This window comes from Acipenser ruthenus, chromosome 6 (assembly GCF_902713425.1).
Source record: "Acipenser ruthenus chromosome 6, fAciRut3.2 maternal haplotype, whole genome shotgun sequence".
Lineage (NCBI taxonomy): Eukaryota > Metazoa > Chordata > Actinopteri > Acipenseriformes > Acipenseridae > Acipenser > Acipenser ruthenus.
Genome location: NC_081194.1, coordinates 18,409,494 through 18,425,016, shown reverse-complemented (window position 1 = coordinate 18,425,016; position 15,523 = coordinate 18,409,494). Strand labels below are relative to the sequence as shown.

At 35.2% G+C, this 15,523-nt stretch overlaps 1 protein-coding gene across 12 annotated transcripts in view; it reads left to right on the top strand.

Annotated features, from left to right (window-relative positions):
• LOC117411427 (syntaxin-binding protein 5) overlaps window positions 1–15,523 on the top strand; it is a 173,748-nt gene that overhangs the window by 75,138 nt on the left and 83,087 nt on the right. The window lies entirely within an intron of this gene.

Here is a 15,523-nt window from a genome sequence, read left to right as displayed (position 1 = left end):
CATATCACTATCTCTCTATTTATTGGTGAAGTGGGATACCTATAATGGGATTTCTTATCTGTTTGATAGATAGATGGATAGTAAATATGGACTGGAGGGAGGTCTATTGTGGAAGACTATTGTTACTGACGGGGCTCTAATGCCCGAAGCCGCAGGCTGTCATTGCACCCTGGAGGTAACAAAAGTCTTCCCGAGGGGCGTTTAATTTTCCACTATGGCTGAGTCTGCAGTACATATTTAATATATGAATCAGTCCAGAAAATAAGTGAGGCAAGTTTGGATAGTAAATACGACTTTATATATTTTGTTTAAATATAGCTGATACAGCATACGTAAATAAATATTGACTTGTATATTTTGTTTAAATATAGCTTATACAACATAAGTAAATATATAAATAACAGTAAATGTTTTTTCATCCATATAGTTAGCAAAGTTTTTTCACTGTCTTCATCTGGTTTGCCAACTGCTGCATAATCCAGTTTATATCCCGCTCGTCATATTGGTTTACGTCAGAGTTGAATTTGTTTGAATTTCAGAAAGTCAGAAAACAGTGACATTTTAATCACCATTTTAGTGTTTGGAGCATCTTTCTTTTGTGGTATGTTTTAGTAATTAATTTTCTGATAACTCATAGAATCGGTGTTCAGCCATTTTCTCTTGTGAAAAATGCAGGGGAGAAAAGCGTTCCTTTGAAAAGGGGCAGGACTTACAGTGATGTGAACCAATCCTTTGACGGATGGACTATTGACCGGTGGTGTAAGGATCTTGGGGCAATAGTTCAATCTGTTACTTCTATGATTAGGTTTTAACCAATCACAGGCCAGAATTTCAAATCACAGATTCATATATATATATATATATATATATATATATATATATATATATATATATATATATATATATATATATATATATATATATACAAAAAGGGCCAACAAAATCAAGGCTGATCCTCAGAGCCAGCATTGCATGATAATATAAATATAAGTTTATATAAACAAATGTTAATTAGAGTTAATACAGATTTAAAAGACAGAAGTAAAAATGATGGCCCACTATATAGAACACCATCACATCATGCAAGAATAAATCATGGATTTGAATATAAACAATAACAAGTCAAAAACCTCTAAATACCTCCAATGTTTTGATTCAAACACATACACCCTCGAGAAAGATATGTACAACATATCGAAATGTTGGCTCAAAGAGCCTATATATATATATATATATATATATATATATATATATATATATATTTTAGCTCAAAGAGCCAGCTGCCCAACGTTTCGATATGTTGTACATATCTTTCTCAAGGGAGCCTGTGTTTGAATCAAAACATTGGAGGTATTTCTAGGTTTTTGACGGCATGACAACTACTTGTTATTGTTTACATTCAAATCCATGATTTATTCTTACATGATGTAATGGTGTTCTATATATTGTGACATCATTATATCATGCAATGCTGTCTCTGAGGATCAGTCTAGATTTGGCCTCCCCAGCGCATCAGCATGCACAACTTTTGAATGAATTTTTTTTATTTATTTAAATGTTATATATTTATTGAAGTTAATTAGTTCATTCTTTTCTGTTGAGTCCTGCTGGCATAATCATGTTCAGTCTATTTATCCATTTACTTTCTTTTATTCTTCTATATGTCGCATTGTCTAATTTGAGCTGTTCTAATACTACAAACTTTACATCATTTATGTCATGCCCCTGACTGGTGAAGTGCTGTACTATTGGTTCATTCATTTTTTTATTTCTAATTAATGAAAGGTGGTTCTGAATTCTTTTATATAAAGTAGTTCCAGTCTCTCCAACATATTTGATTTCATCACATTTTTCACAGGCTATTCCATAAACAACATTGCTATTTTTACAGTAGGTATTAGTTTTTAGTGGATATGTGGTGTTCTTATGTTTAATTATATTTTTACTTTTGTCTATGTATTTACACACTTTACATCTATTAGTGCACATGTTCGTAGAACCTATTTTGTCAATTATTCTTTTATGTTTACTGTGAACTAAAATATCACCTAAATTAGCTTCTCTTTTGAATGCTACAACTGGGGCCTTAAGAAATACTTTTTTTAATTTTTCTGAATTATGTAGAATCCGCAAGTGTTTCCAAACTATTTTAGAAATATTGGGCAAAAGTTTAGAGTAAGTCATTATTAATGGGACTCTTTTGACCTTTTTATCTCTATTTTTATAATCTAGTAGATCATCTCTTTTTAGTTTATCCACTTTTCTTAACTCCATCTCTATAATTCTTTCTTTGTTCAATTCAAAATTCAGAGAGCCTATATATATATATATATACACCCCCTTGAACTTTTTTCACATTTTGTTGTGTCAGTGCCTCAGAGTTTCATGCATTTAAATGAGGATTTTTTTTCCCCACTTATCTACACACCATACTCCACACTGTTAAGGGGAAAGGTTTTTATGGAGAAAAAATATATATGTATTAAAAATACAAAACTGAAAGATCATAATTGGATAAGTCTCCACCCCCCTGAGTTAATACTTGGTGGAACCACCTTTGGCAGCAATTACAGCAGTGAGTCTGTTGGGATAGGTCTCTATCAACTTTGCACACCTAGATTTGGCAATATTTGACCATTCTTCTTTACAAAACTGCGAGCTGACATAGTCATGAACAAACCAGTTAGTATAGCACATTTTATGAATATTTCAAATGTAGCGGTACTGTGACAGAATTAGCTTTCATTTTCAAAACAGCTCGGTTTTGGTTTTAACCTTATAATTTATAAGGTCATACAATGCAGGATTCAACGATATTGTGGCACACGTTACTTTTTATTAATCGCGGTCTTTTATAGGTGTGTGTGATTTGTTAGTTACTGAAATCTCAACAACTGAAGACATAAGAGGATAATTTCGTACCACTTAATTTGCACAGATGAAACATAACCTGGTTAACCGTACTGTTGGCATATCATATGCTTAGATGACAGCTGTGGTTGCATTGTTGTAGAACGTAAGGATAAAACAAAATACATTTAGACAAGGAATTGCATTACTTCCATTACTTAGTTGAGCACAAGGTGGTTTCAATAAATACTTTCTGATTTAAATATAGGTCTACCATGTGATAGTTTGGGTTATTCAGTCTATTTAAAACAGTAGGAAGGTGTTTATTTTTGTAATTTATTTATATATAGCGACTCTGTTACGTGGAATGTAATAAACAAGAACCAAAACAGTGAGTTTTTCCCCCCTTCACTTTACAGCGTCATTTCCACGTTTATTTTATTTGAAGTGTTTAAAGTTAAATTTCAGTTTTTGTTTGCTTGTTCAGCTACAAAAAGGCATAAGTAAACCTCATGTTATTACTTTATGAAAACGTGTTGATGGCCACTGTTTACTGTGAAGAGACGGCAATGGCAAGGAATGAAAAAAAGGAAAAAATAAATAAAATGCATTGTCAACTTTATGTACTAAAGTTGACAACGCACTTTATGTACTATTTATTTTTTGTAACTTGAACTGCTGTTTGGCATCCTTTGTTTTGTAGTTAATTCTCTGGGGTAAAGGAAGTCTTATTCTTTACTCCTGGGATATTTTTCTATTTTAACGTGCTACATATTGCAAGGTCTTGCTGTAAAATAAAAGCGCTCCCACAGGGCCACAGCCACACCCCCTGCTGTGAGCTGTCTCTGCCTCCTATCTGTCAGTCAATTAAATTTTTAGAGGAATAACCAGAGCAAAAAAGTTACAGTAAGATTTTATAATATTGGCTTCAGCAGAAACAAAATACAGTACACTGGCAGGGACAACGCTCTAGCCCTACAGTGTGTACAATGTTATTAAGGTAATTTATTACCATGGAGTTATGTACTTCCATATTCAGCAATATGACTTGATAAGAATAAATCAATTTAGTTAAAGGTCTTTCAGGTAAGGGTAGTAAATTGAGTAATGCAGTGACTCTGTGGATTCCTATGCACAACCAGGATATTTAAGCGATAGTGCCCGACTGGTGTTCTGTTATGCGTCCCAAGCCGAAGGTGAGGGCGCTAACGAAAGTCAAGGTCAACTACCACACGGTTGAACCTTCATCGAGAGTGTACTATTGTTACTAGAAAACGATTTTCTCATTATTGTCTTTTAAAAAAAAAAAAAAAAAAAAAAAAAAAAAAAAACACCACACACACACGTGCGCTTTAAAACCTACATTTACCTTGAATGATTCGTCGAATACCCTTCCGCTGAGAATAGTTTTAGGAAAACAGTCCCAGCATTTTCATAAAGCCAGGATCTCACACAATTAGAGAAAAAAAGTAACTTCATTAGGTAAATACATTTTTACTTGCCTGAGATGCACTTGCGCAGATTGATTTTAAATTTGTTTCACAGGTGATGCGGTGACATTCCAGCGGGAATCTAGTGTGCAATAATATCCGCTATATCTGGAAGCGCATGGTGGTACTGAATTGTTTTCTAATAATTGTTAATACTATGCTGATGACTGACTTGTTTCAGATATTGAAAACCCTAAGAAGTCTTAAAAAAAAAAAAAAAAGGCAGGACAATGAAAAACACTGGATGACTCTATGTAAAATAAGTGGATTTGTTTTATTCCCATTCCATCTTTAATATTAACAGACAACTGAATAAGTTCAATGAAAGTAACATCTCCACAGTTAATGAAGGTCAAATTTTAATTTTACATAGACTCCTGGCAGGTAGTAATTACCCTTTTTATAATAGCATGCTCTAAAAATAACTGGCAAATTAGATTGTAATGGCCTCACATTGGTCACTAATAAATAACATAAAATGATGTCGGCAAGCATGAGAATGAGTTCCTCATTGTAGTGTCAGCTGTTCAGTGCTGCATTAGAAAAGGCAGAACTTGTCTTTTTTTAAAGTACCTTTTAGATCTGATTTGCCTCACATCATGGAAATTAAGAAAGTTAAGGTGGGGTCTTTGTAAGTTTTGCAAAAATGTTACATTTAAATCTCAAACACACCCTAATGGTTTAATAATCCATCTTTGCCATAATTTGAATATGTTATTTACAAAATACAATTATGTTATGTAAAGTGTCAGTGAGCTAGCAGTACATGTTTCCACTTCTTAGTGATTTTTAAAACTACCACTTTGTTTCAAATTTTGAATATAGTAGATGCATCCTAGCATTGCCTATGATTGCAGTAATATGACCGGTAAAACCAGGTCCTAATTACTACTGTAAAGCATGAAAGTGCTAAACTTGAGGTATGTTGGTTTCAGTATCAATAGCCCAGTGCATTATACAAGTTAAAACTGTAAGACACTAACAGTCTTTAATTACAGTGACACTGTCAGTGTTACAAATCTTGAACCAAAGAACAAAGGTGATATAATTCAGGGTCTCTGAGTAACCCTTAAGTTGCTTGTTTCACATTTTGTGACATCATAGTTTATTCAAGATTGGGGTAAACATTTTGAAAATGTACAAACTTTCACATATCTACAAGATAGGCAGTATTCTTTACTGTCAGGTGAACCCAGAAAGTATTTAGATTTTTTTTTTTTTTTTTTTTAAACGAATGATAAGAGGCAGTTGCCTCTTAATTATGCAGGCACATTGGTGACTGGTTAATTGAGGTTTCACTGTTGATTTTAAAATAAATCAGTAAATAATAACTTAGGAGGAGGGAAACATTACTTGAATCTCAACCTGGGTCTGCATGCATTATCCTTGATTCTTCCACAAATACAGTACAAAAAGGTCTCTTAGGACAATGATACGTTTAGTGACGATGATGGATTGATACATTTTGTATTCTGGTCCCAGCGGCTTACAGCTCTAGATCGTTCTTCTGGGAGCTGAAATAGACATGTTCCAGGTGGATAAAGAGGAATCAGCATTATTCTTGCAGTTAACTGTCTTGACCTTCAGATACTCGATGGAACCTTTGGGAATAAAGATGTTTGTTTGGTCCTGTGCTGTGACGCTTCCAAATGAACTGAGTGACTAGAGAACCTGTAAGCCTGAAAGAAGAGACATGATAAAGTATAGAGCAAATTCTCTTCAGTCCTTATTGTTTACTTTTCAAACGGTATGTTGAGAACCTAGAAAAGTCAGTGTATTGCGTTATAGCCCCTTTGTGGTGGACTTTCCAGACTGCAGGCACTGTTCTTGTTCATTAGCTGACAGAAGGCGCACATATACATGGATAACTGTGCCACCGTGAAAAGGTTTTAACACCTACAGTAGTTTTGCTTTCCTGTTCCTTCAATACACACATGCCCTGCATTTAAATGACCTTTTAGTTTTGATGTTTAATATAATTATTCCAGTAGTTCTACAATAAAGTCCGAAGGAGGAGTATTTCCATCTATAGATGTAGAGTTTAGATAAAAAGTAACAGCATCAGTTGCACCATTGTGTACGATGTTGGTGTACAGACTACTTACGTGTTTGTATAGAGGACCATTAAACACTATATTGGAGTTATAACACAACAAAGACTTCTTCTTTTAGAGTTCTACTATATAACTTATGAGTTTTTAAAGTAATAGTTTATTTATTAGACCCAGTATATTTTCTGATATTTGTTGGTCTTTTAAAATGTGTTATAGTTGTATCAGGCTTGGTTAAACATGGTGGAATTGGTGCTAAAATATTGTCCACATCTGTAGATGAAATAAGACGTAGCCTATCGTCCTGTTCAGTTTGAATTTTGCTATCACTTATAAAAGCAAGGCTATGCCGAGTTTTATTCATGCAGTGCAGTCCAACAGCCTGTCAAATATATATGTAATCTGTATTGTCATATTGGAAATCATTCTCCTTGAAATTGATGTACAGGTGTAAGGCTGTACATAATGAAGTGTTAACCTTGTAATTACTATGGTTCTGAAATAAAATAAAATAAATAAAACAGCAGATTTCCATAGAGATAAGAATTGCTACAGTAAGGTAAATCGAAAAAGCCCAGGTGTCTCGGCAATAGATATGCACTTTAATGTGGAACAAGGCTAAGTCTGGCTCAAGTGATGTCATAATGGAAGAAATGAAAGTAGGTTAATATCTTGGATTTTTTCAGTTGCATGAATATTGTATTGTCTCCATTTTGCAATCTGTTTTAATCAGAATTCTTGTGCCGTTTTATTTTTAGTATATATTTTTGAACCGTTTATCTCTGTAGCCATGCCCCTGTGTTTTCCAATATAGTGACATGTAATTTTGCCATCTTAGGGCAAAACAATTGCGTTTTTTCTCAGAACAAAGAACTAAGAACACCATGTACTTCAATGATTAGCACTGTTGTTCTCTAACTGCATATTTTATACAAAAATCAGCCTGCTTTCTTCCAAAAGACTCTTGTACATATTGGTCAGATCTAGGTAAATGATATAAGCTTATGGGGCTGCGATTTATTTATTTATTTATTTATTTATTTTTAAACAATTTATAAACAAATGTGATTAGCATTGATATACCTACCAGCCCTTAGTGAAATGCAACATGTTCCTAAATGATGCTAACCTTTATATATATAATAACTCCATTTCTGGCAGTTATACATTGAAACATTTCATTAATTTTTTAGTAGTTTGTGTGTTCTTTTTTTTGATGAATCAGAAAATGTCAGTATTACCTTTTTTTTTTTTTCCCTTGAAGCCTCTGAATAGTTTGTGGAGGCTGCCCGGGTTTATTAAGAACATAATGGTAATTGCTGTATGTGGGACAAAATGACTGTGTGGGTTGTAGACTCATTTTAATCTGCTTCATCTGAAGTGAATCTGTCAAAGCTCATACACTAATACTACACTGAACTGATGTATACATTCTGGGTAAATTGGTCTGTAAATTCCTAAATGTACCAGATACATCATAGAAAATGGCTACTTAAGAGTTACCAACAGTATGGCAAACACATAATGTGAATGTTTCTCTTTCTTAGATTTGGAATCTGATTTGAAATACAGTAAAACACAAATTGATTTGCAATGGAGTTAGATAGAATAGCTTCATGTGTACCAAATAAACATACACTTTTAAAAAAAATTTCACTGCTTAAGTGAAATGGTTTCCGTGGCTACATTTCACATAACTGTAAACAGATTATAATTAATAGTTGAAAAAATGGGGGATCATGAACAGTTTTGCAACGGGTTATAAAGTATAATTGGTCTTCAGCATTTTTCATGCTGCTCAGGCAAGTCATTATTACAGTTGTCTCGCATTATACTGCCCCCCTTTATAACGCCCCCCTCGCATACCGCCAGCTATTCTCTCTGAACAAATGTCACCAATATAAAACAGTGCTATTTTTACCCGTTATATCGCCACCCCGCTGTCCGCCACCCGCCAACTTCCCCAGCCAAGCAAACGTAAATAAAAGCATTGTAGTTTCCTTCATTGTAGCGCTAGTGAAATAATCATGGCCAATTAAAACAACAAAGTTATGCATTTAACCTTTGACTCGCTTTACTAGTTTGTTGTTAACTGAACGTTCATGCCAATGTCATCAACACTCACGCTCCGAAAGCAAAACAGAAAGTACAAAATGGCGAGTCAACCCTACATTTAACACCAGAGCAAAAGAAAAAAATCTGCATGTATGCATCTGAAAATAAGAAAGCAAGACATTGCAAATGTTTTCTCGCCTAAGTGAGGCATATACTGTTAATCGAAGGACAATCTGAGACATTCTAATGGATAAAAACAAATTGCCACACAGTGAGGTTCAAATGACCAGTACAGTAAAAAAAACAAACAAACAAAAAAAATGGTACGCTTTTTAGTTTTTATGGAACTGTTTGGGTGATTTGACACAAAAATTTGTTTTATTTATTTATTTATTTAAGTATAAACTGTTCCTCAGAAGTAACCATGTATGTTTCATACAGATGGGAAAAGGTGATAAAACGTCACTAGTAGACCTACTGTTGTGTTAAGAACTAGTACTGTAGTTTTAAAAATGATTAAGGTTTTATTAAAATGGCCTGGTGATATTGTAATTGTATAACTAAAAAAATAAAATGTTTGAATTTATTGGAAACATAGTAGGTTGTGTGTGTGTGTTTTTTTTTTTTTTTGTTGTTGACCCGCACTATAACGCCACCCTCACTTATTGCCCGTTTTTGCCCATGGCCATTACCTGGAGGTATAAAGAGGGTTGACTCTACAATTGAAATCTGTGATTTTCTCAAGGCATTTATTGAGATTACCGTATTCCTTCAAATTTAAACAATTGCTTTCTTTTCAAAACTGCCCTGCGTCTTAGAGTATAATGACTGCCCAAGTAGGCAGCGCAGGGCAGCAGTGTGGAGTAGTGGTTAGGGCTCTGGACTCTTGACCGGAGGGTCGTGGGTTCAATCCCAGGTGGGGGACACTGCTGCTGTACCCTTGAGCAAGGTACTTTACCTAGATTGTTCCAGTAAAACCCTACTGTATAAATGGGTAATTGTATGTAAAATAATGTGATATCTTGTAAGCTGCCCTGGATAAGGGTGTCTGCTAAGAAATAAATAATAATAATAAAAGTAGAGACGAACAAAAATGTTGCTGCCCAATTTTTTAATCATCCATGACGTACACAGGCAGCTGTTTTCAAAGAAGCGGGAGTCATGGATAGTCAACAGTGATATACTGCTTCGTTTAAACTGAAAGTTTTGGAATTTGGAGAAATATATGGGGAATAGAGAGGCAGGAAGAAAGTATGACGTTAATGAATCTTGGGTCAGGAAATGGAGACAATTTAAATTGAAGCTTTCGGACAAAAAACAAGTGAAGGATTTAATGGACCAAAACGTGTGCGGTTCCCAGAAATGGAGAAGAGTGTTTATTGATTTTTTAATTCAACAACGAAATTCTGGCTTCCTTGTCAGTCAAAGTGACTTGTGCCAAAGACTGTGAGGTGGCTGATGCAGCAGGCATAAAGCGCTCACAATTTAAAGCAAGTTTAAGTTGGGTGGAGAAGTTTATGAAACGGCAAGGCTTCTCATTACGCTGGTGAACCACGGTGTCAGAAGCTTCCTGACGAATTCGAAGAGAAGCTTTTACAATTCCAGCATTTTGTTATTAGATGCAGTTCTAACAAACAATACAGTGCTCCCTGGCTATAACATGCATAAAGCACCATGTAATCAACGCTATATTTTTACAAAAAAAAAAAGGTAACATTCCCACTCATGGATCATTTTAATTAGCAGTTTTTAAACTATAAATAGCCTGGCTAAACAGCGGTCGGGAGTTCAGTTTGAAGCGACAGGCAAGCAAACCAAGTGCGAGAAGGACAGCGGGTCGGGAGAGGGGAAGAGGGAATGGGCTCATCCCAGGTTCGGCTGCCGGAGCGGGGCTGAAGCGTTTCGTCTCCCGGAGAAAGCCGCAACTCCTCTCGCAGCAGATACATTAGGAAAGATAACCACGTAATAGGCCTAATATTTATTTAATTATAAAATGAATGCTTAATATGTCTGTGTTATAAAGTGCCAGGGCAGCTTTTCTTCAGTTCAGATACTGTATCAAAAGGGAGAGGCAGAAACAGAAGTTAGACTGAGAAGTTGTTTACAGTTTGAACAATACCGGTACTGTATTTACTGTAGAAATATTACATGAATCACAAGTATAGGGAATTGGGGGACATGCTATAGAAGCATTATATCCGAGGCACATTATAACCGGGAGTCTTATAGCGAGGAAAAACTGCATCAGCTTGGACAGATCGGAAATGTTGATGAAACCCCCTGTATTGTTTCGACATGCCACCTTTCATAAAAAGGGAGAAAAACAGATGCGAGTAATCACGACCAGAAATAAAAAACAGCACATTACTGTAATGCTCTGTGTGACAGCAGACAGCCACAGCCTCCATACATCGGTTTTAAGCATAAAACCCTGCCAAAGGAATACTTCCAAAAAAGGCATTTTTGTTCAGGTACAGGAAAAAGGATGGATGACAGAGGAGCTTGTGCTGGATTGGCTGCAGAAAGTGGGGAAACACTTCGCTCATTCACTTGCCTGGAACATCCTCTTCACAATTTCTAGATTTATTCGAATTGCTGTTATTTATACAAACAGCTTGATCCGAATCTGATTTTACAGAACTTGTGGCAAAATATTTTCGTAGTATACTGTCTGTTTTCATGCACCACCGTTTTGTGATAATTTGATAACTGTGACTCTACAGTCAGAACATACTTCCTTCGACTGTTTGAACAAATGCCACATTTCAGAACACTGTTTGTGGTGCCAGATTATGAATGTTTCTGAAGTTTTTTCTTTAGATTTTTCCAGTCCTTCACTCCATTTTCAGTGAAAGCGGGGTCTTTTTAATTTCTGAAAAAGTGTCTGCAAGGAAAGCAGAAAACCGCATCTGCCTGCTTTATTGTACTCTAAATATGAAAACGTATTATATATTCTGATGAAAATTAATGGGTTTTGCTTACCAAGGCTATGACGGTCCTATTGCAGTATCACCAAGGTCCAAAATACAGGATTTAGTTGCATTTCAATGTCATTCGTGGAGACAGTACTTGGCTGGTTTAATGTCCATTCTTCCTGCTTATCTGAGTTTACGGTAAGAGTGCAGTTATTTTTTTTTGCAAATAAACCTTATGAAATACATTGAATGCCCCTTGATTATAAGTAAGATAGTAAATGTGTGTTTAGAAGCTTAATAGACAGTATTAGTAATTGATTTAAATTGGTGTGAAGTGATGGAAATGGTGTTCAAAATTGGTGTAGGTTCTGTAGGACTGCAGAACAGGTTTAACGGATTTAAAGGTTATTAAAAAAAAAAAAAAAAACAGTGCAACTTGTTATCCTGACTGTTTCTAATTTGCCTTATGTTTGGGGGGGGGGGGGGGGGGGGGGGAATTAATGTCAAATATATATGTAGCATCCCTGAGTGGTTTCGGGGTCTGTTTTGTGCTATAAATTATTATACAGTACAAGTTCTTAAAAAGACGCAGCTTTTATGTGTCCGTCAGTCCGACTATTTTTCAAACTCAACACAATGAATGAAACTTAGTATTCAGACTCACTTGTAACAGAGTCATAAAAAAAATGCAAGTCTTAATTATATACAATTCGTGTCAGATAGATTTTTAATAAATGTTCAGCTTCAGTTCGGGATTTGTGCTTTCTGTACTGCGTTTTAATTCTTTAACGAACAGGATAAGGCAAAGGCAGAATACTACATACATGAGATGAACAGGTATGTGAAAATCTACTTGTATTCACAATCTCATCTCATTAACTTACTCCAACATCATTCATTTTGATTGTCCTCTCGCTATAACAAACCCCTATAAAAACTAAATCAGAATGTTTGTTAGTTTTTTGAAAATTACATAACTGCTGCTCCAGTAACATTTCTGACACCACATTTCCATAGTAAACTCTACATGCACACAGTTTTCCGTCAGTAGTGAGGAGTAGGAATTGGATCATAGTAGTAAGTAAGTCTGAAGTAAATGATTTTTTGACACAAGAAACTTGAGTTCATCTGATTTTCATTGTGATACTTTCATTAGCTGTGACTTATTTTAAACTAAACTTTCTCAACATGTAAAATCTGTCTTTTTTTCTTTCTGTTCATTCACAATTTATTTAGCAGCCCTGGAATTGGAGCATCTATGAGTTTAGACCTACTGCCTAATATCCCATAAACCAGTTGGCAACTTCAAATTTTGTGTTAAGGAAACTCCTCAGGCATTTCTAATGTGTCATACAAGAAAAATGAACCATTGCCTGACAGTTTATTGCAGGGGTCGGCAATTAAATTTCATGGTGGGCCAAATGACCTGCGGGTAGCTGCAGAGCAGGCCACTTACATCCCCCCCCCCCCCCCCCCCCAACCCCCCTCTCCAAAAATGAGCTCTGAAGCTGCGACTGGTTGAAAACAAATCCAAAAGGAATAAAGTAACAATTGTGACAGTGTGTCCTTGTGAACTCCAAATACATATCAGTAAAAATAATAGGACATCTGTGTTGCATCTATTAAGAGACAGATTAGTTTAACTTTTACTTTACTTTAACATTCCGATATGTTGAAAGCAAAACGTAACTCAAAATGTAAACTGTTCAGCAGCCCGGTGCCCCCCACATTTGTTCTCATTGCATTTGTTATAATTTAAAATACAAATGTAATGCTACTGTAATGCATTTAAAATAAAAATGTGTCCATAGTTTTCTTTTTTAAATTGAAACAAGCTTATAATCACATCAGGAACCTGGACCGATACACAGCTTAACTGGATTTAAGTGCAGGGTGAAAGTACACAATAGACAGTTTCTATTGCAGGAAAGGGTCGGCTACCTCTACTGTTTGGAAAAATGACGATATAGTTGTATTCACTGAAGATAATGCAAATCTAAGTGGCTATGCAAAGTCATGTAAAGTTTTGATTAAAATATGACAGCAAAAAGTGAAATGCATCTCTGCAGGCGTGGCACACTGGAAGGGACTGCTGCTTTCACTAGCAGAAGCTGGGCTACATCATTCATAAATTGTAACCAACAGCAAATTTAAAAAAAAAAGAGATCGAATTATTGCCATGTGAATAGGCCATAATGTTAACGTAGTTTTTGAACCTTGTTTTTTTTTCTCCTTTGGACAGTGGGGTTGACTTTTTTTTCTTAATTTTACCGTTATGTTTACACTGGAAATTTGTTAGATTTTACACAAAACAGGGCAACGGCTAGTGACGGCAGGAATATGAAAATTGGAGAGTGCTATATTTAAATGCCAATGTATTTATCAAACGTGTCGTAAAACATTGGGATTTGTTTGAGTTTTTTTATACCATGCTCTTGTTACTGTGAGGGAATATTTTTTTTTAAAAGCATTTCAAGTCTAAAGAAAAATAATCAATGTTAGAATTTGCACGATAATCGATGTCAACGTCAGGGTTCGATTTACAACATATATTAAAGAGAACTGATATACAGTTTAATTTGAAATGCATTAAGATTTGTTATGTTGGGTTGTTTTTGAATAATAATAATAATAATAATAATAATAATAATAATAATAATAGTAATAATACAAATTTCACTTACATAGCGCTCCTTCATGCAAGCATTCCAGGGCGCTTTACAAAAGAAATATAAAAAAGTCTGTGTCTAATATATAATCCAGCTACAAATAAACAGACCCAACAACAGGATTTAAAACATTCAATTGTGCTAGCATTCCTGATATGAAAGCTTTTTCCGATCTCAGGGAACGACCAGGGGTGAGCAGATCTTGAAGATAAAGTCCAAGACCATGTAAGACCTATAGGTAATAAGAAGAACTTTAATAAAAATATTAATAGCATCAGTAATAAAACAAACAAATCTGATGGATGCAGTCATTTTATCAATTAAATATACAAGCAAAGCCACAGTGCTCATGTTCAAATTGACCCCTTAGCGATCAGTCACATAAAGACCTTCTGCAGCACCCTTGTCAAATAGCCATCATGTAAATACTCAATTACGTATATTACATTAATGCATTTTAACTTTTATTATTTGGGAAGTGCAAATACATATCTTGTTCAGGCCAAAATTGACAGATTGGTGTGGGTAAGTAGTACAGTATAATCTCTCATATATAATATAATATTTATCTTGGTTTCTTATTTTGTCCTCTTTTGAGAATGGTTGTTTAGAAACATCATTGGGTTGAGTCTGTGCTTGGGACTCATCTGATTGTCTCCTAATGATTGATGTGCAACTTCAGGCACTTTCTGTTCCTCCTGCTGCTCTATTAAACCGAAGGCTCTCATTGACTGATTGCCTGTGTTACAGCTGCCCAGCCCTAACAGATCAACATTGAGACAAAGAAAACTGGACAGGAAGTTGAGCAGTACATTGCACTCCAACGGACACACTGCTGTTTCAGAAACAAAGACACTGCTTTTAAACTTCATTGACAGTTTATTGTTCAGATTTGAAAGTAATTGTAGTTTACAAAACAGTTAAAAAAAAGATCTGCCATAAACATACATTCATATTATAGGTCTTAAGCCAGGCTTACACTTCACGATTTTTGCAATCGGGAGACGCAGCGCGACTCACAATTGAGCTACGATTTCTCACTGTAGATCGGGGATTGCAAGCTACACGCACTACACAAGACATCTTGTCGCGGACTGCGCCTATTTTCATTGCAGAATCGTAGACATCATTCGGGAGAATCATGGACTCAAGCAAGGAGGCAATCGCTGTTGTCTGTGCATTGTTTTGCACAGACAACAGCGAGAGAGATTGGCCGTCAAGCGATCTTCATCAGAATACCAAATTCTGATGAATAATTTGAAGACTTTTAAACTAAAATATTTTGTACTACAAGCAAGTGTTGCGCTTTTGAACAGACTAGAATACAACTTTAATAGTAGGCTACTACAAGTTTGTCATAAGTTTATATATGTAACAACATAATCTACATTCTCTCTATTTCTCTCACACACAGACGCGCACCCCTCTTCCTCGTATTTTGATTAAATGAGCAATACAAGCATACAGTAGGGGTTTGAAAGGGATATCGAATA